Raw genomic sequence first — 25,208 nt, forward strand, 5'->3', positions numbered from 1 at the left:
AGGCAAACAAATAAACGAAATTCAGGAAAGCAATTAAGCTAAATTATCAACAAATTAGATAATAACCCAAAAATCCTATATCTATTTATAATAAGCGTTGCTAAGAAACATATATATACCTGATTGATAAACACGCGCGATGAGGGAGAGAAGACGTGACAACAGTGACGGAGATGAAGACAGAGAGACGATCAGGGAGGAATGGAGGATGATATAGTAGCAGTATTAGCTTGTGTTTGTGTTTGTAGCGTATAGCAGAATAAAGCAATATGTTGTTCTTAAGATTTTCATAATATTAATAACAACGGTTATTGAGTCTACAACCGTTGTTAAAACGTATTAAAAACGGGTTCTAATATAACCGTTGTGATTACTTTTCACTAATTTGGCGCCAAACCATTAACAACGGTTAAAATTTAACCGTTGTTATTAGTTTTTTCATTAACAACGGTTGTTTAAGTATGACCCGTTGTTAAAACCAATAACAACGGTTAACAACACATAACCGTTGTCATTAAGTTTGGTAAAATTCGCGGAATAAATTCTACAACGTGTTTTGATGATTTTCGTGAATAAGCGTTGTTAAAGGGCCGTTGTGGTTGCCTGTATTTGTAGTAGTGTAGGTTGAGATTGACAAGGGTTTTGTGAGGTGCTAGGTTTATTGCTGTAGTCGAAGGCCATGTCATAGAACCAACGAAATTTATTGTTCCTTTCTTTGTTAGGTTCCTTAATGGGGGTTTCATCATTCTCGTCAACCGTGTCAACAGTTTTAGCATGGTCGGCATTTTTTCGAATATCATGAGCCATTTTGACACAATTGATTTGGATATGACCCGTATGACCACAGTAATTGCAAATCAAGTATTCAGGAAGATCAGCATACTTCCTTTTTCGAAAATCAAAATCCGAAGGTGTTGATTTGCATTTAGAGTGATCTCTACGGCTGTAGTACTCATGTCCTAACCCCATCTTCATATTATTGTCAGATTGTTCGGTTAGGAAGTTTAGAACTTTTGTGCTACCTTCCCACTTATCATGGACCTTTATAGCGTGTAGAAGTAGGTCTTTTAGGGTTTTAATTTCCACTTGACATTTCGTGTGATCTACATCATTGTCCTTTTTAAAGTTATCACGAAAGTCTTGGAATCGTTTGTTAAGAATGAACACAACATCGGTGTGTTGTTTCTTAACATTGATCATATCGGTCTTAGATTCCTTTAATTTCTTTAAAAGGGAATCTATCTCTTTCTTTTGGTCTAAGATCACTGCTTCATCAGATGTGACCTTAGTTTCCAAAAGTTCTCTGACTTTTCTAAGTTCTAAAGTTATAGCTTCATTAGCTATAACATTGGCTTGAAGGTGCTTGATGTTAAGCTTTAGGTCGGAAGGTATAGCTTCATTAGCTATAACTTTGGACTCTAATTCCTTCTTTTCAGCCATAGTAGAATCTAATGTTGTTGCTTTCTCAGCTATAACCTTAGATTTCAACTTCTTAGCTTTGGCCTTCAGAGTATGATTCTCTTCCGCGATTTCGAGAATCTGTTCCTTTAGATCTTTCAATTCCAAATCTTGTTCGTGACACTTATCAAGAGATTGTTCAAAGAATTCAATTAAAGCACTTTTAGACAATTTCTTAACACATTTTTTAAGCTCAAGATAACTTACCTCTTCATCGTCATCTTCGTCTGATTCTCCGAGAAAGCAATAATTTGAGTGAGAGTTTGTACTTTCATCGTCGCTGTCGGAGATTAGGTCAAGACTAACGCTGCTGAGACAAAGGTTAGCAACTTCGTCATCTTCATATTCCTCATCATCTTCTGAGTCAAGGTCTCCCCAACACGAAGCCATCATAACTTGCTTGAATTCTCTCTTTGTCTTCTCACGTTTTGTCTTGTCCTTCATCTTTTCCCATGTTGGACAATCCTTGATCATATGACCAGATTCTCCACACTTGAAGCAACCTCTATTTGCGAAAGATGACTTTGATTCTGTAACCTTTTTGTTAGATGACTTCTTGTTGTTGTTGTAGCACGATTTTGTTTGTTTGTTTCGAAATATTTTATTTTTGAAACGGCGTGCAAACAGAACAGTTTCATCCTCTAGTTCAGAGTCAAATTCTTCGCTCTTTAAGGCCATACTCTTATTACGGCTTGGTTAAGCGTCATCTTTGTTAAGAGTAATTTCATGGGCCATAAGAGCACCGATGAGTTTCTGATAGGATAGGTTTTCAAGATCTCGTGATTCCTCCATGGCAGTGACTTTAGCACGCCACTTCTTAGTCAGGCTCCTAAGAACCTTTCTAGCAATGTCCTCAGTACTGAATTTCCTACCTAGGTTTTTCAGTTCGTTTATGATGCTTGAAAATCTTGCGGACATACTACCTAAGGACTCATTAGGCTCCATAATGAATAGCTCATATTTTTGCATAAGCAAATCTATTCGGTGCTTCCTAACAATGGAAGTACCTTCATAAGCTAGTTCAAGCCCATCCCATATCTCCTTGGCCGTAGAGCATGAAGAAAACCAATCAAACTCTGTGGAAGTCATTCCGTTTTGCAGGAGACTTATTGCTTTGGAGTTCTTTTCGGCCTTCTTGTAGTCGGCCTCGACATAGTCCTCTTCTTTCTTTTCATAGGTAGTGCCTTCCTCGGATGCCACAAGAATTTTGTGTGGTCCGTTTTGGATAATCCTCCAGCACTCCCAATCGTGACCTTTCACATAGTGAGTCATCATGTTTTTCCACAATCCATAATTCTTCCCATCAAAGACGGGACACTTGAGATATTTGGAATCCATTTATCACATGATAGGCAGCGGAATATAAAACGATAAGATAAATGAAAAACATGATAGATCAGCCTCTTTGCGGTTAGGCAATCAAGAGCACGAAGCTCTGATACCAATTGAAGAGTCTATTGATCCAAAATACTCAAGAGGGGGGGGGGGGGGGAAGGTGAATTGAGGATTTAAAACTTTTGAAAGCTTTTTCGATTATGCGTATATAATTGATTATTTAAAGTTTATTGATTAAACTTTAACTAATCAACTAAGTGAATGTAAAACGAAATAACAAACTAACGAAAGAAGGAGGAGACACAAGGTTTTTGAAGTGGTTTAGTTTCACAAGTCGAAACCTACGTCCACTATTCTCGATTAATAAATTTAGTACCTTTCTACGGATTACAAATTTACTAACCCAACTCGTACAACTAACTCTAGCTGTAACTCAATGAGTACCGTTAAATACTCGAGTGACTAACTTACGCTAATAAGAAAGTACTAATGATTCTAACAAAGGTTTACGTTAATGAACAAGTAAGAAATCAATTAAGCACTATTATCTTATAACGATAATGAAAGAACGAATGCACAAGTTTATAATTCACACGACCTTTTTCGAAAATAAACAAAACGGTTTTCTTGCTTTAAAACACGGTTTTTGTTTTCTAAAAATATATGAAAGTTATGCTCAAAGGTCTTAACTTTAATGATGTAAAGTATGGAGTATTTATAGTAAAAGACGAGCAAGGGTTTCGGTTTGTTAAAAACCCTAAGTGTCGTGGAAGTCTTGTAAAGCAAGAAAGAATTAGGTTAAATCTTTTCTTAATTCTTTTCCAAGACTTGTCTTAATAAATAATATCTTCATATCTTAACAACTCACCAATATCTTGAAGATTAGGAAATATAATAAAAGGAGATAAAGAAATCTCTAACAAATATTATTTTAAAGATTTACTCAATCTTTTCCTTCTATCTTTACAAAAATAATATCTTATAAGTTAGGAAAGAATAAATCAAAATAATATAAAAGATATATTAAATCTCTAATTAAATATTATAAAGATTTACACAAAACCCTAACTTGTACAAAGAGTAACCGTGTATGAGAAAGAAACGACTCATAAGCCCAATCCTCTTTCACGAAAACCCTAGGTAAGATAAATTAGGTTTAGAGTTTTTAGAGTTTGTAGAAACTAGAAACCCTAATTAGCAAGATGCCTCAACTCATAAGTTGATTCAATCATAATTACTAATTATAAGCTAATAGTAAAACCATACTCAATATTAAAATAAGCTCCCTTGTAAAATAAGTACTTTTACTAAAACATTTAAAACGGTTTTCCAAAAACAAATTAAAAACTATTTTGTCGTGTGTTTTATAAACTTCACATCTCAATGTTATAGTAGAAGAGCTATAACATTGAGCTCTTATATAAGCAATGTTATAGCTGTGAGGCCATAACTTTACCAATGTAAGAAGTCCATTCTTACGTTACCATTACGAGATAACCACCTACGCTATTCTAATCTTCGTTAGGAGATCTTCGAGTGTAGGCTACTTCATTATTCAAGCTTGATCAATCTTTAGATGAGCTTTATCCTCTTATGACGCTTGAATAACTCTTCCACTATCTTGTAATATCTTGATCCTTGATTGAGGGCTTGATCATAATATAAACACATCATACTCCCATCACAATTCCTTAATTAATGCTTGCGATTAGTAAATCCAATCTAAAAGACTAAACAAACAATTACGCGCAACTAGTATATAGAATATAAAGCACTCTTGACATCATCAAAACATAAACATATATCCTATATGGTTCAACAATTTCTATACAACACTTCATCCAACACACGCAAAAGAACATTAGTAAACACATAGCAATCCCATGACACCCCCTAGTGATCGGTTCAAAGTTGTTGGGCGAGTTCGCGACTTTAGGACGTCTCTCAAGCCTTTGCATTAGCTCCTAGGTTCATTTTATTTTGACTCTCTGGATTCATTAGGTTCATTAGTTATAGGTTCCAAAATTTTCGCTCCGATACCACTTTGTAACACTCCCATACTCCAAGTGCCTTACCAGGACCACCTAAAGCATGAGAATGCTACCATCTCGGTTACCCGAGGGAATGATAATCAAATAGACAATAACGAAACGTACTTTATTAAATAGTTTAACGTGATACAAGTCCAACAAAAACTGTAAAGTATGATACAACCGTTCCAAAACAAAACTAACTAATGTAAATACAATGTTCGACATAACAGCTTAAGACTTCTAATAGACTCGTGGTGATACATGCCCAGCTATCCCTTGCGTATCTAAAGTATACCTGCTAAACAACTGTTCACCACCCCCGAATCGATCACCACAGTTTTTAAAACATTTAAACGGGGTCAGTACTGATTACATAAAACAACAGCTGCAATGAAACAGTATTACAAACAACTCAACCAGCACAACTCAATCAGCACAACTCCATCTCATCTCCACACACCTGACTACACACTGAATTGTGTAGTCCAGCCAGAGTACCCAACGCAACAATTACTCTTCGCCGCCAGTGGGGGACCGCAGCCGTTCCCACCTAAGACCCGCTCATCTCATCCGAGCGATAAACCCATGTTCATTAATGTGCACATCCCATCTGTGGCAGGTGCCACAGAAGGCAAATCAAGGGCGTGAAGCCACTCCTGCAAGTGACTCCAATCAGCCAGGGACGCACCCGATCACAGACAGTTATACAATAATCATCTTATACAAACAACAATTACTAAAACTAATGCCAATACGATAAAGGATCAACAACAACAACAACAACAACAATCACCAACAACACTTATGTAACCAATAATGAGTAGGGAAACCCTACCTGGAAAAGGAACCACCAAGATCGTCACAACCAGCTAATCATAATCGTTCTTCAACGAAATAACCTCCAATAAACATACAATCAACACTTATGTAACCAATAACGGTCTCACTAGCGTAAAGAACTCAACGATCCGACGACTCTAGCCCCTTAGGATTTGATAGCAATGCGAAAGAGGAGAGTAACGTAACATGTTTTCACTCTTTATGAAACTTAGAAAAGGGTAAAATGAAGAGAAACTGACGAAAGACGATTTTATATCCTTCTCGCGTTACTATCAAAACCCGGCAAAATAACCCGTAAGACTCACTTACTCGATCGAGTGCCTCTTACTCTATCGAGTGTCACACATACTCGATCGAGTACCTAACAGGCAGACTACTGTTTCGTATAAAATCATACTTACTTGACAGAGTAAGTCCCACTCGATAAAGTACCCCTCGACATAGAAAACCGTAGCATTACACTACTCTTAGACTAAATTTTCCCCGGAAAAACCTAAGATAAAACTCACTTTCCACAACAGCACAAGTGACCAAAATTGTACTTTCCAGAACAGCACAAGACGCCAAAACCGTATTTGCCAGAACAGCACAAGTAGCCAAAACCGTACTTGCCAGAACAACACAAGTAGACAAAACCGTATTTCCCATAATAACACAAGTAGCCAAAACCATACTTGCCAGAACAAAACAAGTAGGCCAAAACCGTACTTGCTAGAACAGCACTGGTAGCCAAAACCGTACTTGCCAGAGCAGCACAAGTAGCCAAAATCGTATTTGCCAGAACAGCACAAGTAGCCAAAACCGTACTTGCAAGAACAGCACAAGTAGCCAAAACCGTACATGCCAGAACAACACAAGTAGGCCAAAACAGTACTTGCCACAGAATAGCACAAGTAGGCAAAACCGTACTTGCCAGCACAGCACAAGTAGGCCAAACCCGTACTTGCCGGAACAGCACAATTAAGGCGTAAAGATAAGTAAAGCAAGAAGGCATAGCATTATGGCATTTTCACAAGAATACGACTCATTACCAGTAGTTACTTAGAATAAATCACTCATACTTGAAATATGATGAAAACATAAAACGGAGGAAGTTATAACCCATAAATGAAATATACTAAGTCATTTCATACTTGTATCACATGGCTAAACATTTTATTTCATATTTACAAGTAACTTGGAGGTTAAAATAGAACAAGTGATAACAAATGAATTAAGTGATACGAAATACGAGGCAAAACGTACAAACAAATGAGAACTCAAATATAAAGTATATAGCATCATTTCATACTTTTATAACATGAATCATTATACTCCATATTTACATGTTAATTAAACATAGTATAAACAAACGATAACAAAGGAATTAAGTAATGTGAAATGCTAGGTAAAATGTAAACAAACCCAAACCGAACCGCGTTTAAGCTTAACAACAAAACCGATATTTAACATGTGAATGAGACATAATTAAGGGCTCCAATGATAAAACGGTGTCAACACACCATACACAAGAATTAGAACCAAGGTTAAGATGCATATCCAACAACAAACATAAAACCTAATTTATAACAACAAGTTTAGTACTCGACTACAACAAGGGTCAGCTTTAAATGGTCATAACTTGTGTTCTAGACATGATAATGAGGTGAAACCAATTTTAAGTGATAGTTTATCCTCTTACAGTTCTAACGGTAGGTCATATGCCCAAAACAAACTAGTAACGAAGGAGTTATGGCCATTTTACGAAAACTGGACAGGCTGAAACCGCAATAGGCTGCTTCCCCCGATACATACAATCTACATCTTTATCCTCAAATCAATCTTATCTTATCATTACAATTCAATTGAATAATAACATGTAATTAAAAAGGAATTTCATATGTATACTTGAGACGGAAATCAATAGCTTACATATCTAAGCAACCAACTTTACCCAATTGTTCTCAACTCAATAGTTTATAAAATAACAATTTCATGACATAATTAAACACAAATATTAAGCATGAACAAGATGGTTTACTCACTAATTTATCCATGTAAACACTCATGTAACCAAAAGACTTGAAATTTCTCCAACAATCATAAGATGGTTTCACTCACAAAAATATTCAACAATAAACGTGTAAAACATGTAAAGATTCAAACTTTAACACACATATGAGTATACTTCAACATATAAACACACAAAATTGATATAATGTCGAGTAACCTGTCACAGTTACCTTTTAGCTCTTCAATGAACACACTTCCGACTCAAAACTACTCCGCGTTGTCCGAGTTCACAACTAAACACACAAAAAACGAAATGAGAAAATGGTTACCGTGAAGAATAGGGCTCGACAGCCCCTATGGGTGAAAAACGTTTGTTCCTTTATTACCTAGAATGATAGAGGATGAGGAGAGGAAGAGATAGGCACGAGAAAATCGTTGAAAAGCGATAAGAAACGAAAATTTTGTGCTCGTCTTAAGGTTGAAGGTTTGAGATGTGTAAAAATGGAGAAGTTGAAGATGGTGAAAGTTGCTGAGATTTTTGGTGGAAAAAGTGATTGTAGGGATTGTAATACTCGAATAATTTAGACTCACAAAGGACCCAGGGACACGTGAGGAAACCCACGTATACTCGGAAGTAAAGGATGTCCCTTCCCGCGAGACCAAGTAAGACTTAAACTAGACCTAGTAGACTTCCAGTGGACCGAGTAGAACCTCTAGCGGATCAAGTGAGTGGCACTCGGTCGAGTGAACCGGTCACTCGGTTGAGTGAACCGGTTAATCGGTCGAGTGACACTGTGTTGTACCCGAGAAACGATATTTCGGGATTTCATCTTATCCAAACCCTATCCCTTTCATTCTTCTTCTCCTTCCTTCTTACTCTAAGACACTCACCCCTCTCTCTAAATGCTCCCTAAACTTTCCCCTTGGCCTTCAAGCTTGGATTGATGATGGAACACCCCTCCTAATACCCGATCTACCTTTGTAAGTCGAAATCTCACCTTTTCTTCTTTGTCTTATGACTAAGCAAGATTAATTAGTATTTAGTTATGTAATCTGAGTAATTAGTGCCTAATAATAAGGGATTTTGTGTTGTATTATTGTATAGGGTGATTTGTGATAGTTATTATATGATTTATGTAGGATGAGACGGTTTTATGAAATGGATACTTGGTGATTTCGACTAGCTTATGGATTATGCTAAAAGTTAGATTATCCTATTCGATTTCAATATTGTGTATGCATATTTGGGTGTCTTTCCTTGCTTGTACCTTCATGAGTCGGTTGGTATGTCATTTGAGTATTTGAACATGTGGGATTGAATTCATGAATTAGTCATATGTTAAATGGTGTTCTTCCATTTGTCATGTATGGTTGTGATTGTGTTATTTTGGAGGTCTTTGGTGGTGGTACTTGATTGTTGAGGAGAGGTAAGACGCTTGAGAAACCGTCGTGTGCTCGCGACGTCCCTTGGAGCTTCCCACTCCAACAGGGATGTGCACATTAATAGCTTGAGTCACAGAGGGACTCATCTGGTTGAGACACGGCGTCTGGCAGGGGATTCGGTTGTCTTCTAGACCCGGTACATCTGGGCGTGTCCCGGTACATTTGTGTGAGGTGGGGTGTCGTGGGCGTGTCCCTGGCACCGCTGGTTGTGGGTACGTCTGGGCGCGTCTCAGTACCGGTATGGTAATTGTATAATTGAGTCTCATTCACATAATTATGTGGCGTCTACACTTATCACGTCGTGTCTTATGTTTGTGTATTGAAACTGACGTTTGTTGTGTCCGTGTAAATGTCACTTATTTCTGGGGTGGCCTCTGTCGATCCATATGATATTTCTGGTCATATGGGGAGCAGTTGTTTACTAGTTAGCCTTGGTAGCATGCGGAAGAACGGAAAAGCCGTGATGACATTCGAGTCGAGCATAGTTGATTAGATTAGTTTAGTAGTCATGGGTTGTATTATTCATTTCATTTATTCATTTATGTTTATGTAATCCACTAAATATTTCATCTATATTAATTGTTTCTTAATTTCAACTCCGATTTCACCACCTCAGGAAACCGAGAAGGTAACATCTCCCAATTACCTTAGCCGGGTAAGAAGGGGGTCTTACAAAATGGTATCAGAGCTTCGATTTTGGAACCTAAACGAATGAACTAAATTGAACCTAGGTGTGTCTAATAAAATAAACCCGACATTAGTACAATAGGAGACCGTTTTTGGATAAGTGGGCGCCCTCATATAAAAAATAGTGCCCATTGCCTCGGTTGGTCACTACGTGGGTGGTTACTAGTAAGGGTTAACGATATAGGCAATGTTGTGTGATTGCATGAATGATATGATTGTTGTTAGACTCTTGCATGTTATGAGTTTCGCATGTGTATAGTATGATACAGAAAATTTGATGAGTATATTTACATGTCATGACACCTTTTGGAAGATGATAATTTCATTCTCTTGATTTATATCATGTATTTACCTAACGCTTGATAGTGCTACCGTTAGTGTATAAATTGTGATCGTTTTGGTAGGGTAAGTGCGAGTATGGATGTAGTAGATAAGGGACGGCGATCGTGATGTCGCATGAGCTAACTCGGGACGAGTCGCCGATAGACGGTACTCTCCCGAACCTTGTCTTGTCTTGAAGAAAATCCATCGATAAGATTTTATTGGGAATTTAGACCCAACGGAATTACTTGATCGAGTGCGAGTACCAACTCGATCGAGTAAGCAAGCACTTGACCGAGTGGACCCTTGACTCGACCGAGTGAACCCAATTCCAGGAGGTAATACATTCTGGAAAAACACGTCACTCGACCGAGTAGAGTCGTACTCGACCGACTACACTCGGTACTCGACCGAGTGGGTTCACACGGGTTGGACTACTCGGCTAAAAGCCCTTATCTCCATAATTTTTCATTCTTATCTTCATATCTTCATACCTTCATCTCTTTCCTCACCAAATTTTCCTCAAAAACCTCCATTGTTGTTCTATTTGTTTGGAATTCATCCTACTACTCCACTTTTCTCACCTAATTCCACTAATTGGTCAAGGTAAGCTTATTCATCTTCTTTCATCTTTTCCCCAATTTGAGTTTTCTGTAGATCTACTCTCAAATCATTTGAATTTTGTTAATTAGTTGTTTCTTTTACTTAATTCATGATACTAGTAAGCTTTTTACACCTTTATTGTTGATAAAAATCAAGTTTTTGTGATGAAATTTTGTCCACCATTAATGAACTCGAAAATGGTGTTCTTGGGTCATTAACTGAATTTTGGTGATTGTTGTTGTGTATAATTGGACAACAAAGGCTTAAATTTTGTTGTCATGAATGGATCTTGTTTTATATGTGAAAATTCCGTCTTAAAACTACGTCTTAAATTTTCGAATTTTAGATAATTCATCCCCAAATTTTGATTTTTCATGAGTAAAACTTAGTTTAATTGCCTTATAAGACTACTATCTTGGTTGATAATGTAGTGTGTGATCCCAAATGAAACAATTTTCGTCTTAAAACTTGGGTAAAATTTTCCGGTTTCTCTTAAAAACTCCCAAGAATAAGTTTTTTTTGTGTCTTAAGGATGGTTCTACTATGTTGTTGGATTCTAGATTTTATAGTGGTTATTATTCCATGGGGTGAATTATGGAAAAAAATTTGTTTTAGAGAAGGGCGGTCAAATTCTTGAAAATCCGACACTAACCATGTCAAAATTTTAATTTTTATGTTTACTACTTTGGTTGCTTTCTCATGACTTCTCCAAAACTTCAAACCATGATGCTTGAGGTAGCCTTACACTTAAAAATTTGCTCGGCTCAATGCCTTTGAAATGGCGAAGAAGCATTTCACTTGCCCGGATCTCTTTTAAAATTTTGCCAAACTAATTCTCATTTTATCGAGTTTAACAAGTTAGATTGATGACAACAACATGTAACCTCTTAAGTAAGCCTTTAAAGTGATAAAATTTTCAAAGCTTGGCCAAATGCTAGTATGATAAGAAACAAGTATAGTATGTCATGGTTGAGTCAAGATTGGACAAGTTTGATAATGAACAGGAATAGTACATGTGAGTAAATCATGTTTTAAAACCATATCATATCACTAGAATTTTTAATATCCGGAAAGGAATTTGTAACATAGGAAAATTTTGAAAGGTCGGTTAAAATGCAAAGAAAACTATATTGGGATTCCTTTTATTTGCCCTCCACCCATTTGAGAAATAGAGAAAATTTTCATTTATACTCGAAGTTGGCTCCAAATTCTTACCTTTCCCATTCCATATCTTGTGTGTGATTCTCTCTTGTAGCATATCGAGGAACACTAGAATCGGTCGTGGAAGGAATGCCCGCCAACTTCAACAAGAGGCACCGCCCGCTATCACCCTCCCGGACTACCCGTCAATAGCTTTTGGGAGTGAGGAGCACCGGGATAGATTTGAGGTGTTAGCCACTAGGAGGATGGACCCGACCAAGTGCACATCGGTAAGTACCTTGGAGGCCTTAGGGTAGAGAAGGAAGTGCATAACATCTTTACAATCTCGGCCGGGTTAGAGGGTTTGTACAACTTGGAGGACGTAAGCTATCATTACCTCACCCCTTGAGTTTTTGAGCTCCTTCAATTATGACAAGGAGACCCATGATGTGATTTTTAGGCTCAAGAATACCACCTTCAACTTAGGTAGTGATGCTTTTGCTGACCATTTGGGAGTAGGTAAGCGAGTCGTGGGTCACCATAATAAGGTTGAGAAAGACATGAAAGCTTCAAAGTATTTTCATCTTTACACGGGTAAATAAAAGGTTGGCGTGAGTAACATGAAGACTAGTGACATCGAACACCCCGTCCTAAAGATTTTTTTATGTTCCTTGACCAACCTTATATAGGAGGAAAGACCCGAGCAAGCTCAACTCCACGGAGGTGTTGATCTTGAGCTGCTACCTTAACCCTCGCTGTGAAAACCGTTTCCACTTCAATGGCGTGTCTATGGTGTGTCTTGCCCTTGGGAGAATGGCCGAGTCGGGCCAATGCTCCTTAGATTGTGGGACCTTGGTAACTCGGTTGGCCAAGAACTTGCTAGCTTACGAACCGGGGACGGTGGATGCACCCATGTCCAGGGGAGTTGTTTATTTTGACCTTAAGTGGTTGAAGGCTCAGTATTGGGGTTATGGACGGAGAGGAGAAGGACACCTATTCTTGGAGAGTTGATGAACATTGGCATATGAAGCTCCCCGCCGGTGAAAGACTTCCCCCGACAGCCCCTTTAGAAGGGGAGGGAGCACCCCGCCCCAAGGCCCAACGGTATACCATCCCTAGTAGCCTTACTTTTGACCTTGACGATGCCACCGAGGAATGGGAGACCCCTCTATTACCTTCCTCACCACTTGCCCCCGTCGAGCAAGCTCTCACCTCGTTTCCCTACTCCATGCCTAGTACGATGATGCCCCCACCCTATGCTGGGAACCCACCTTTGACTCCAACTATCCTTTGTCACACCTCATCCACCGGATGAACACTTATCTTGTGTTGAGAGACATGCACGAGGCGGCTTATAACCAAGGAGTACGACCCGCTCACCGCCCTAGCTTTTTGTGGGAAATAATCTGTATACTTCCCTTAAAATGAAGGATTATAGCGAATTTAATGATGACGATCACTAGTCATAAATTAAAATACATAAACAAAAGTAAAGGATTCAGAATTAACCTTCGGTCCTAGCAAATACGGCCTAAGAACAATATCAAAATAGATATTCTCCTATCAGTTGCACCCAAGATGCTCCGAGAAATGCCCTTGATTTTACTAGAATCGATCCAAAAATTAAAATAATATTTAGGTTTTCTTTATGTTTTCCTATGAGAGAGGAGGCAAAAATGGAAAAATGAATTAGGTCAGAAAATCGTCTCCCTTACTCACCTATAAACCGTGTATAGGAATGAATTAGGGTAGGCTTTTATTTTCTATTTTTCTCGGCCCATAACCGAAATAAGGAGTATTCTTTCCTTATTTTTGGTTATTCCAAAAATGTATAAAATATGTTAAATTGTCATCTAATGAGGATCGAACCCATGACCTCTTGGTTTGTGTACCCTCTCTATTACCACTATGACACATTCAACTTGTTGATATTAAATATAACCGATTACATTTAATTACGAATTAACAGATTAACTCGTCCAAGCTAACATTACATACATTTAATTAAATATAACTTATTATATTTAATTTACGAATTCACAGTTAATTCGTCTCAACTAATATTATTTAATCTTCATTAAATAGTTGTCTCATCAACACATTGACTAACTGTTTAGTCATATTAGGCATCAATGTGATCATATTTCTATAACCACATCTCTCAAACACATCCTATAGGTGTGACCTTTAGGGACCAGTTGATCACCGCCATCTGTATGATAATAACGTCAAACTTTCTAGCAAGCCAACCGTTATTAGGTAAACGTTAATCAACTGATTAAATATACGAAGTATACCCTTGTGAACCTGTAAGAGATTTACAAATGTTATCACACTAATTTGTGGAGGACACAAGCTCCAACAAACTCCCACTTGTCCTCACAAGTGTATGTGCGATAACCGATTCTCATATCCTAAAATTTCTCCCACTCAATGTAAAATAATTTGCAAATCCGTATTCACAAAGGTCGTATTTTACAAGCAAACATCATCAAGAGTGGTTTCCCCGACTAGAGAGTAACTTAACTGATAAACGAATCAACATTCGAGCATGGCCATGCATTTCAGTTACAACTCCTCGAGTGGCCCTGAGAAATAACTATACCTGATAAGGGTTGGATATTTTCCTCAACTCAAATCCTGCAGATGTAAGCACAGTATGAAATGACCCAGAAAAAATCTACTTAGCCTCCAGTTACGGTAGACCGTGAGAAAGAAACCAAAGTCACCCAAAAACTGCCTTAATCTCAAGAGACAATCGATAGTCAAAAGAATCGACTCTAGGAACACAATGGATGTTCTATCCACGACCTGGCACCGAATGTTATTAAACATTTAGGACTCTATTACGTTGTCACAAAAAAGTTGTCCTACGAGGTATCGTTATAATCTCGCATCTGTGATCGATCAGTTAACCATTTGACTTATGGCTCGTTGAACCCACCATCAATCGACTGCACAATATAATAGCCGGAGTTATCAGCTCACATTGGCGATTACAGACCAAAACAAATATAATGTAATTCAGTTCACTTTGTGGCGTTCAATGTTGTCAGTACAATCCACATGAAAAACAAAATATTATATATAAAACGGTGAAGTTATAAATAGTATATATGAAAAAGATAATGTATCAAATCCATAATCAAGTACTACAACTCAGGAACGCGTTTAATTCCCATGGAATTAACGTCCCCTACATGCTTATCATAATTCAACGGTTTAGTGAGAGGATCCGCGATGTTATCATCCGTCGCAATCTTATCTATCACTATTTCCTCTTGCTACCCATAATCGCGGATCAGGTGAGCTTTCCGATGTACATGTCTAGATTTGTTGATAGAATTTGGCTCCTTAGCCTGGAAGATGGCACCTCTATTGTCACAATAGATGGTGATCGGGTCATTCGAACTAGGAACTACCGTAAGTCCTTGTAAGAATTGACGCATCCATATCGCTTCCTTTGCTGCCTCCGAAGCGGCATAGTACTCGGATTCGATGAGTAGAATCTGCTATAACACTGTTTGGAACTCTTCCAGCTGACCGCAGCACCATTAAGATTGAAGACGAACCCGGACTGAGATTTTGAATCATCTCGATCCGTTTGGAAGCTAGCATCTGCGTAACCGATTGTGCATAGCTTAGAATCGCCTCCATAAGTCAATACCCAATCCTTAGTCCTCCGTAGGTACTTGAGGATGTTTTTAACAGCTATCCAGTGTGTTTCACCTCGAGTGTTTTGGTACCAACTCGTCATACTCAATGCATATGCCACGTCTGGACGTGTGCATATCATGGCATACATGATCGATCCTATTGCAGATGCATAAGGAACACGACTCATGCGCTCAATCCCTTCAGGCGTCGTGGGTGACTGAGACTTGCTCAAGTGCATCCCAGTCGTCATTGGAAGGTTCCCCTTCTTGGAGTTGGTCATGCTGAACTTCTCATGAATCTTATCCAAATAAGACTCCTGACTAAGTGATAACGTCCGTCGTGATCTATCTCGGTAGATACGGATTCCCAAAATGCGTTGTGCCTCACCCAGATCTTTCATCTTGAAATGGTTCTTCAACCATTCTTTAACCGAAGATAGGAGAGGAATGTCATTCCCAATCAAGAGTATGTCATCGACATACAATATCAAGAATACAATATTGCTCCCACTCGACTTGATATATAAGCATGGTTCCTCGACCGATCGAGTGAAACCATACTCTTTTATCACCTGGTCGAAACGATGATTCCAACTCCGAGAAGCTTGCTTAAGTCCATAAATGGAACACTTAAGCTTGCATACTTTCTTAGGATGTTCAGGATCTATTAAACCTTCGGGTTGCACCATGTATAACTCTTCCTCCAAATAAACGTTTAAGAAGGCGGTTTTCACATCCATTTGCCAAATCTCATAATCATGAAAAGCGGCAATCGCTAAGATTATCCGAATGGAACGTAGCATGACTACAGGTGCAAAAATCTCATCATAGTGCAATCCGTGCACTTGAGTGAAACCTTTTGCCACAAGTCGTGCCTTATAGGTATCTGGTTGCGCGTCTACAGAACGCTTTATCTTGTAAAGCCATTTGCACTGTAGAGGTTTTACCTTATTAGGTAAATCAACTAGATCTCACACGTCATTCTCATACATGGAGTCTATCTCGGATTGCATGGCTTCGAGCCATAGCTTTGAGTCGGAACAGGTCATAGCACCTTTATAGGTAACGGGTTCAATACTCTCTAGGAGTAAAATGTCATTCTCCTCGACCATACCAATGTATCTGTCCGGAGGATGAGAGACTCTACCCGACCTCCTAGGTTCCTCAGGAATATTAACCATATCATCAGTTGGAGGAACAACTTCCTCCATCTGTTCCTCGGTCGTTGGTTCTGGAATCTCCGACAGCTCGAAGGTTCTATTACTCGTCTTCTTCTCGAGAAATTCTTTCTCTAAGAACGTCGCACTAGCCGCAACAAAAACTCGATGTTCGGTAGGCGAATAGAAGTAATGACCAAATGTTCCTTTTGGATAACCTATAAAGTATGTCTTGACCGATCGCGGGCCGAGCTTGTCCTCGTGTCTCCACTTGACATAAGCCTCGCAGCCCCAAACCCGAATAAAGGACAAGTTAGGGAGCGTTCCCTTCCACATTTCATATGGAGTCTTGTCGACAGCTTTAGACGGACTTCGGTTAAGTATAAGAGCAGCTGAGAAAAGAGCAAAACCCCATAATGAATCAGGCACTACCGTGTGACTCATCATGGATCGAACCATATCAAGTAAGGTTCGATTTCTCCGTTTGGACACACCATTTAATTGAGGTGTTCCAGGTGGAGTTAACTACTGTAACGATTCCACATCTTTGGTGTTGATCAAACTCATTTGAAAGATATTCGCCACCCCGATCTGAACGGAGTGCTTTAATCTTTCTACCCAGTTGGATTTGTACCCTGTTCTGGTATTCCTTGAATTTCTCAAAGGACTCTCTTTTATGCTTCATTAAGTAGACATATCCGTATCTACTCAAATCGTCCGTGAAAGTGATAAAATATCAATACCCATCTCTAGCGGTAATTGACATAGGTCCACATACGTCCGTATGTATGAGTCCTAATAGGTCACTAGCGCGCATTCCAACACCTTTGAAGGAAATTCGAGTCATCTTGCCAATGAGACATGATTCACACGTGCCATATGTAGAAAAATCGAATGCGGGAATAGTCCCATTATCGACGAGTTTCTTCACGCGTTTCTCATTTATGTGTCCCATTCGACAATGCCATAGATAGGTTTGATCTTTGTCACCAACCTTTATTTTCTTATTATTCACGTGTAATATACGTAGTTTGGTCTAAGATATAAATTCCATTCATGGAAAGCTGCTTTGCCATAAATCATTTCATTGAAAGAGAAAATACAACTATTATCCTTTATTGAAAATGCAAAACCGTCTTTAGCAAGTACGGAAATAGAAATAATGTTCTTAGACAAATGGGTACATAGTGTGATTATTTAAAAATAACTCAAAACCACTAGGAGTTGGATTACATATGTTCCCTTCGAGACAAAGCAACTCGTGCTTCATTCCCGACTCGCAGTCCACATCACCTTTTTCGAGAGGTATGATGTTCTTTAGGCCCTGCAAATGATTACACAGATGAGAACCACAACCAGTATCAAGTACCCAAGTTCTGAAACTTGCATGGTTAATCTCAATCATATGAATATAAGATGACATACCAACAGGAACGACGCGGCCTGCTTTGATGTCCTCACGGTAAACGGGACAGTTCCTCCTCCAATGTCCAGTCTTGTGACAATGTTGGCGCTCTATGTCACCGCCCTTGCTCTTTGCCTTGCCCTATCAGCCACTAGTCTAACCAGGCGCACTCTTACCGTTTCCTGGCTTTTTAAACTTTGGCTTACCTACAGCTAGGTCGCCATGAGCCTTGCCCTTACCTTTACCCTTGTTGGAAATCGTGAGAACATCCTGCTTCATGCTCCCACTCAATTTCATATCCTTCTCGGTCTGTACGAGAAGGGAGTGTAGCTCATGAGGACTCTTTTTCAAGTCATTCATGTAATAGTTCGCCCTGAAAAGGGCAAAACCATCGTGAAGAGAATGAAGCATTCGGTCAATGATAATGCTCTCAGTGATTTTACAATTCAGTGCCTCCAGCTTCTCGACATTCTCAATCATGTGAATAATGTGTGGGCTAACCGGTTGGCCCTTCTGGAGTTTCGCATCAAAGAAGCGACAGGTATGCTTATATGTAACGATTCTCGGTGCTTTTGAGAACTCGTTAGTGAGCGTAGTGAAAATCTTGTTTGCACTTTGGGCAATGAAGCGTCTCTGAAAATTGGTTTCCATTGCAAAGATGAGTACGTTCTTTATCGCACCCGCTTCCATAACGAAATCACTATAAGCGAGTGTCTCGTTGACTTCTGCATTGGGGCCTGGGTTGACCGGTATTGGCTCAGTTAAGTACTTGAGCTTACCGTCAGCAATGGCAGCATTCCGTAGTGCCGCCTCCCAGTCCGCAAAGTTGGACCCATCATTTTTCAGACGTGTGAACTGATTCATCTGGGCCATGAATACTTTTAGCCAGGACGCGCGATCAAGTGTGGCACTAGGCATTGGGATTGCGTTATTTCCAGCCATTTCGTTTAATAAAAGATTATGAAAAATAATCGTGTTCTACACTGCGAGAAGAAGAATAAAAATAATAAGCATGTGCATCGTTTATATTTTTTAAGTCTAATGAACTACTGTCATAACGGGAAGACTCAAAACATTTATACAATTGACCTCCCTCAAGAATTATATAAATGATCCCAAGACTCAATTCTCTGTAAATTGATAAGCTAACCTTTTAGCTAATTCTACCGTTAGAATTCTTGGTCGATAAATTTCTGTAAATTCTATCTTTAGTCCATCATAATCACGAGAAACTCTTCGGACTATGATGTTGAGGTAAACTAAGTCAACACAACTACTTACCCAACGTAGAAGGGGTCATATTATGCCTACCGACGAAGAGGGGATTCATAGTTGTTTGCCCTTATAAAGACTAATCTCAATTTCCGTTTTAGAGGAAGATCTCATCAACTTTATTTTAATTCATTTTAAGTGAACTAATATCTAGCATGCGAGAATGAATAAACTAAGGTGATGGCTTAATAAGACTGTGACATCTGTATGTCCATGAAAACTAACATACAACCTATATCAGTCAATTTTCATGCATTTTATTAGTAGGTGGTTTGGTTTTAGGCGGAATATGATGCATAAACTAACATGTGAATGAAGAGCAATAAAAATGAAAAACGTAAAAACAGTAAAAGTCCTAGTGTGGCCTATCCTATCAAAATGAACAATAAATACAAGTTTGGAATCCTCCTTGGACCCGAGAAGCTTGTCTTGATGTTCCATCTTGATCCATGTAGCGGGAGTGAGCTCCAATCTCCATCTTTAGTCTTCTTTTGAAAATTACAATAAATAAAATTTACATAATAAACCTATTTATTACATTCTAATTTCAAAACCCAAAAACTAAAGAAAAATAAAGGAGATTCGAGATCTCATAATTACATTAAAAATTATGTTTCCTTCATTACGAAAACATAATTTGACTAAGGCCACACTAAGTATTACAACTGATTGCAAAAATACGTAAATTATATTCATTCAATCGATTCATTCTACAAAAATAAAATATAATGCATCAATTAAAATAAATTAAACATACATGACACAATTCCATAACTATGTTGATTAATTTATCCAAACCACCTATTTAAATCAAATTAAGTGACAATTCCTTAATTAATCACATTAATTTCAATCTTAATCCATATTAAACTTGTAATATGAATTCAATCGGTCAAAATTTTAAATCGCTTTAAAATAATTGGTATCTTTTAATTGTGAACCGTTTCACAATAACTAATTGGCCAAAATCAAAACAAAAACAAAATCCTTTTTTTATTTGGTCTCGGCATAAACAAAGAAAAACAAAACAAGCATGTTTCTTATTTTACCCACGGTTTTATCTGTAAAAACCGAAACAAATTTTTTTTTTTAAAAAAAATTATGTCCCCTGTGAACAGTAGCACGTGAACAGTAACAACATTTTTTTTTTCGGATGCTTTTCCAAAACGGCATAAACAAAACAACCGCAAAAAAAACTTTAATCGGTTTTAAAAAAAACAGCAAATTTTTTTTTAATACTGTTCATCCGTGAACAGTACAGAAACAACAAAAAAAAGTTTCACGGTTTTTAAATTAGGACCCTAATGCCTTTTTAATTTCAACTTAATCTGCATTAAATCAAACATAACGATTCCATTTATGTTTTAACTTAATCTGCATCAAATCAAACATCTACAAATTCTTCATATGATAATTTTAACTGATTAAAACAACATTATAAAAATAAAAATGGAAATCTCGCATAAAAAAGAACAAACACCGGCTGCAAACACATTTTTTTTAATCGGCATTAACAAAAAAAACAGCCGTGCCCTAATTTTTTTTTCGGAAACCCTAAAAGTTTACATACAATTTTTATGAAAATCATCAAAATTAAAATTCGTGGCCTTTGCTTTGATACCACTTGTGGGAAATAATCTGTATACTTCCCTTAAAACGAAGGATTATAACGAATTTAATGATGACGATCACTAGTCATAAATTAAAATACATAAACAAAAGTAAAGGATTCAGAATTAACCTTCGGTCCTAGCAAATACGGCCTAAGAACAATATCAAAATAGATATTCTCCTATCAGTTGCACCCAAGATGCTCCGAGAAATGCCCTTGATTTTGCTAGAATCGATCAAAAATTAAAATAATTATTAGGTTTTCTTTGTGTTTTCCGATGAGAGAGGAGGCAAAAATGGAAAAATGAATTAGGTCAGAAAATCCTCTCCCTCACTCACCTATAAACCGTGTATAGGAATGAATTAGGGTAGGCTTTTATTTTCTATTTTTCTCGGCCCATAACCGAAATAAGGAGTATTCTTTCCTTATTTTTGGTTATTCCAAAAATGTATAAAATGTGTTAATTTGTCATCTAGTGAGGATCGAACCCATGACCTCTTGGTTTGTGTACCCTCACTATTACCACTATGACGCATTCAACTTGTTGATAATAAATATAACCGATTACATTTAATTACGAATTAACAGATTAATTCGTCCAAGCTAACATTACATACATTTAATTAAATATAACTTATTATATTTAATTTACGAATTCACAGTTAATTCGTCTCAACTAATATTAGGGTTGGATATTTTCCTCAACTCGAATCCTGCAGATATAAGCACAGTATGAAATGACACAGAAGCACACGAATCAATGACAAGGCAGCAGACTGCTAGACACCAGGAAGAACAAGGGGGGATGAACCTGGACATTCAAATAAAACGACGGCCATGGATGAACCAAATAACAAACGGCCAACAGGAACGTTGAAACAGTCAGCAGGAACATTGCGGTTATTAGCAGGAGCTTTGACAAAGTCAGCAACCACTTCCTATTTCATAGGAAGTGGAGCATATGGTTGAGAAAAGATAGGGACATGTGCGACAATTCTAGGAAGACTATAAAAGAGTAACAAACACGAGATTCAAGGACCTCTCATTCCTCATTCGCTCCACTCGAAGTAACATCATTCATCACCTGCAACAAATCATAATTTACACACTTAGAAGCATAGACACCATTCATGTCATTTGTACTTCGTCATTTGGAGATTACTGTTGTTCCTTCTGATTGTTCCAGCTAGGTTTACCCTCGAATACTATTACTACTAGTGGATCATTGGCGGTATACCATTCCCCCCGCGGTTTTTCCCACATTTTGGGTTTCCCGGGTCACCCTTTTGCTTGTGTCATTTGTCTCTATTTCTTTTTCATTTGCTTTTCTTTCGTACTAGTTGTTTACTTTCGTTCTCGTTATGATCCTACTACTGATCTACTTAAGTCTTTAAACACCGTATTTTAATTGAAATAGCCGCATTGACTCACAAATCTTTAGTCGGTAAAATCTTACCAAAACAATTTAGCGCCCACTGTGGAGCATTCTGGTTAAATCTTGGTTAAAATACCTCTTTTCGAAATATCCTAACATCTCTATAGTTGGTCATGTCAGGATCCAGTCAAAACGTGTCTGATCCGATGAGTACATCAGTGAAAACTCCAGTAATAGGGGCGGCACCAGCGACCTCCGGTGTTCCAACAATGGCGGCCCCTTCCACCAGAGTGACTTCAGGCCTGGCTCAACCCCAGGTATCAGCAAAGCCTCCTTACTCCCCCAAAATCTCAGATCTGGGAGTAGAGAAGGCTGGCAAATCACCAGTTATCAATCATGTACCCAAGCCTAGCAGGGATGGCAGTCCGTAGCGCCCAAGATCAACAGGACACCTGACAGGAGCCCATCTCCCAGGTGCATCACAACCGGATTCGGTACATCAGTTGCTCCAAGGGATGACATCCTTTCAGCAGGCGGTGGTAGGGCTACAAAGGGACAACCAGTTCCTGTAGGAGAAGATAGATGCAGTGTCACCCTTGGGGACGACCCAATAGATGGCAAGGTCAACACTCGGCCAGGGGAATGTCAGGGAGTACTCAGGGAGACTAGGGGTAACCACACCACCCGAGCAAATATATCCAGCAGGAACGGTGGCCACCAAGGGTATGATCCAACCACCAAGGGTTCCACGACCACCAAGGATGCCACATACGTACCCTATGGTACTCAATCCTTTGGGATTAGGAGCACTGACTCCAGATCCCATACTAGCAACCAGCAGTACGCCAGTGGTACCAGGAAGCAATCTAGGTTCTTAGGCCATATTGCTACGCCATCGGTATACTTCCTCTATAAAACTTAGGATTATAACGAAATTATGATTATGAAAAACTAGTCATAAACGAATTTACATAAACAAAAAGAATAGAGATTAAGAATCAACCTTCTGTCCTAGTAATATGGCCTAATAACAATATCGAAATCGATATTCGCCTAATCGTTGCACCCAAGATGCTATGAGAAATGCTCTTGTTCTTGCTAGAATAGATCCCCAAACTTTTGTTAATTATTTTTAGGGTTTATGATTTGATGAGAGAATTAGGTTAAGAAAAACAAGTGAGACAAAATGATCCCATTTCTCTCCTCATATAACCGAAATAAGGAGAGAATTATGGGAAGATCTTTTTCTCTTTTTTTTCTCCTAAAAACCGTGTAAAAGGGGAGTGTTTTAGGGGAGATATTTTTCTCCTCTTTTACTCTTCCTTAAACCGGGTAACAACCCAAAAAGAATAAGAAGAAAATCTTCTTAATTTGGTTGTTATCAAAATGGTATAATAATGTGTATAATTAATTTGTCAATTATGTCGTCATGTATTAAATAAGTCTATACACAACAGCTTGCAGTCGATTTATTAATACCGGTCTGTCAACATCTATTATCACAATATCGTACAATATATACATTAACTATAAATATAACATATTTATAATTTGCTTATTAAATATAACCGTTTATGTTTAATTACAAATTAACATCTTAATTCGTTTAAGCTAACATTATATACATTGATTAAATATAACGGGTTATATTCAATTTACGAATTGACAGTTAATTCGTCTCAGCTAATATTATTTAATTGTATTAAATAATCGTCTCATCATCACATTGACAAACTGTTTAGTCAAATACATGGACTAACCTTTTAGTCATATAAGGCATCAATGTGATTACATTTCCATAAACACATCTCTCAAACACATCCTTTAGGTGTGACTTTTAGGGACTAGTTGATCACCGCCATCAGTATGATAATAACGTCAAATTTTCTAGCAAGCCAACCGTTATTAAGTAATCGTTAATCAACTGATAAAATACTAAGTATACCCTTGTGAACCTATAAGAGATTTATAAATGTTATCACACTAATTGTGGAGGACACAAGCTCTAACAATCTCCCACTTGTCCTCACAAGTGTATGTGCGATAACCGATTCTCATATCCTAAAATTTCTCCCACTCAATGTAAAACAATTTGCAAAATACGTATTCACAAAGGTCGTATTTTACAAGTGATCAATATCAAGAGTGGTTTCCCGGACCAGAGAGTAACTTAACTGATAAACGAATCATCATTCGAGCATGGCCATGCATTTCAGTTACAACTCCTCGAGTGGCCCTGAGAAATAACTAAACCTGATAAAGGTTGGATATTTTCTTCAACTCTAATCCTGCAGATTTAAGCACAGTATGAAATGACCCAGAAAAAATCTGCTTAGCATCCCGTTACTGAGACCATGAGAAAGAAACCAAAGTCACCCAAAAGCGCCTTAATCTCAAGAGACGTCGATAGTCAAAAGAATCGACTCTAAGAACACAATGGACGTCCAATCCACGACCTGGCACCGAATGTTTTTAAACATTTAAGACTCCATTACGTTGTCACAATTTGTCCTACGAGGTATCATTATAACTCGCATCTGTGATCGATCAGCCAACTGTTTGACTTATGGCTCGTTGAACCCACCATCAATCAACTTCACAAAATAATAGCCAGAGTTATCAGTTCATGTAGGCGATTACGGACCAAAACAAATATAATTTAATTCAGTTCACTTTGTGGCGTCAATGTTGTCAGTACAATCCACATGAAAAACAAAATATGAAATAAAACGATGAAGTTATAAATAGCATATGAAAAAGATAATGTATCGAATCCATAATCAACTAGTACAACTCAGGAACACGTTTAATTCCCATGGAAATAACGTGCCCTACATGCTTATCATATGTTAACGGTTTAGTGAGAGGGTCCGCGATGT

This window comes from Silene latifolia, unplaced genomic scaffold (assembly GCF_048544455.1).
Source record: "Silene latifolia isolate original U9 population unplaced genomic scaffold, ASM4854445v1 scaffold_95, whole genome shotgun sequence".
In the NCBI taxonomy this organism is placed as follows: Eukaryota; Viridiplantae; Streptophyta; class Magnoliopsida; order Caryophyllales; family Caryophyllaceae; genus Silene; species Silene latifolia.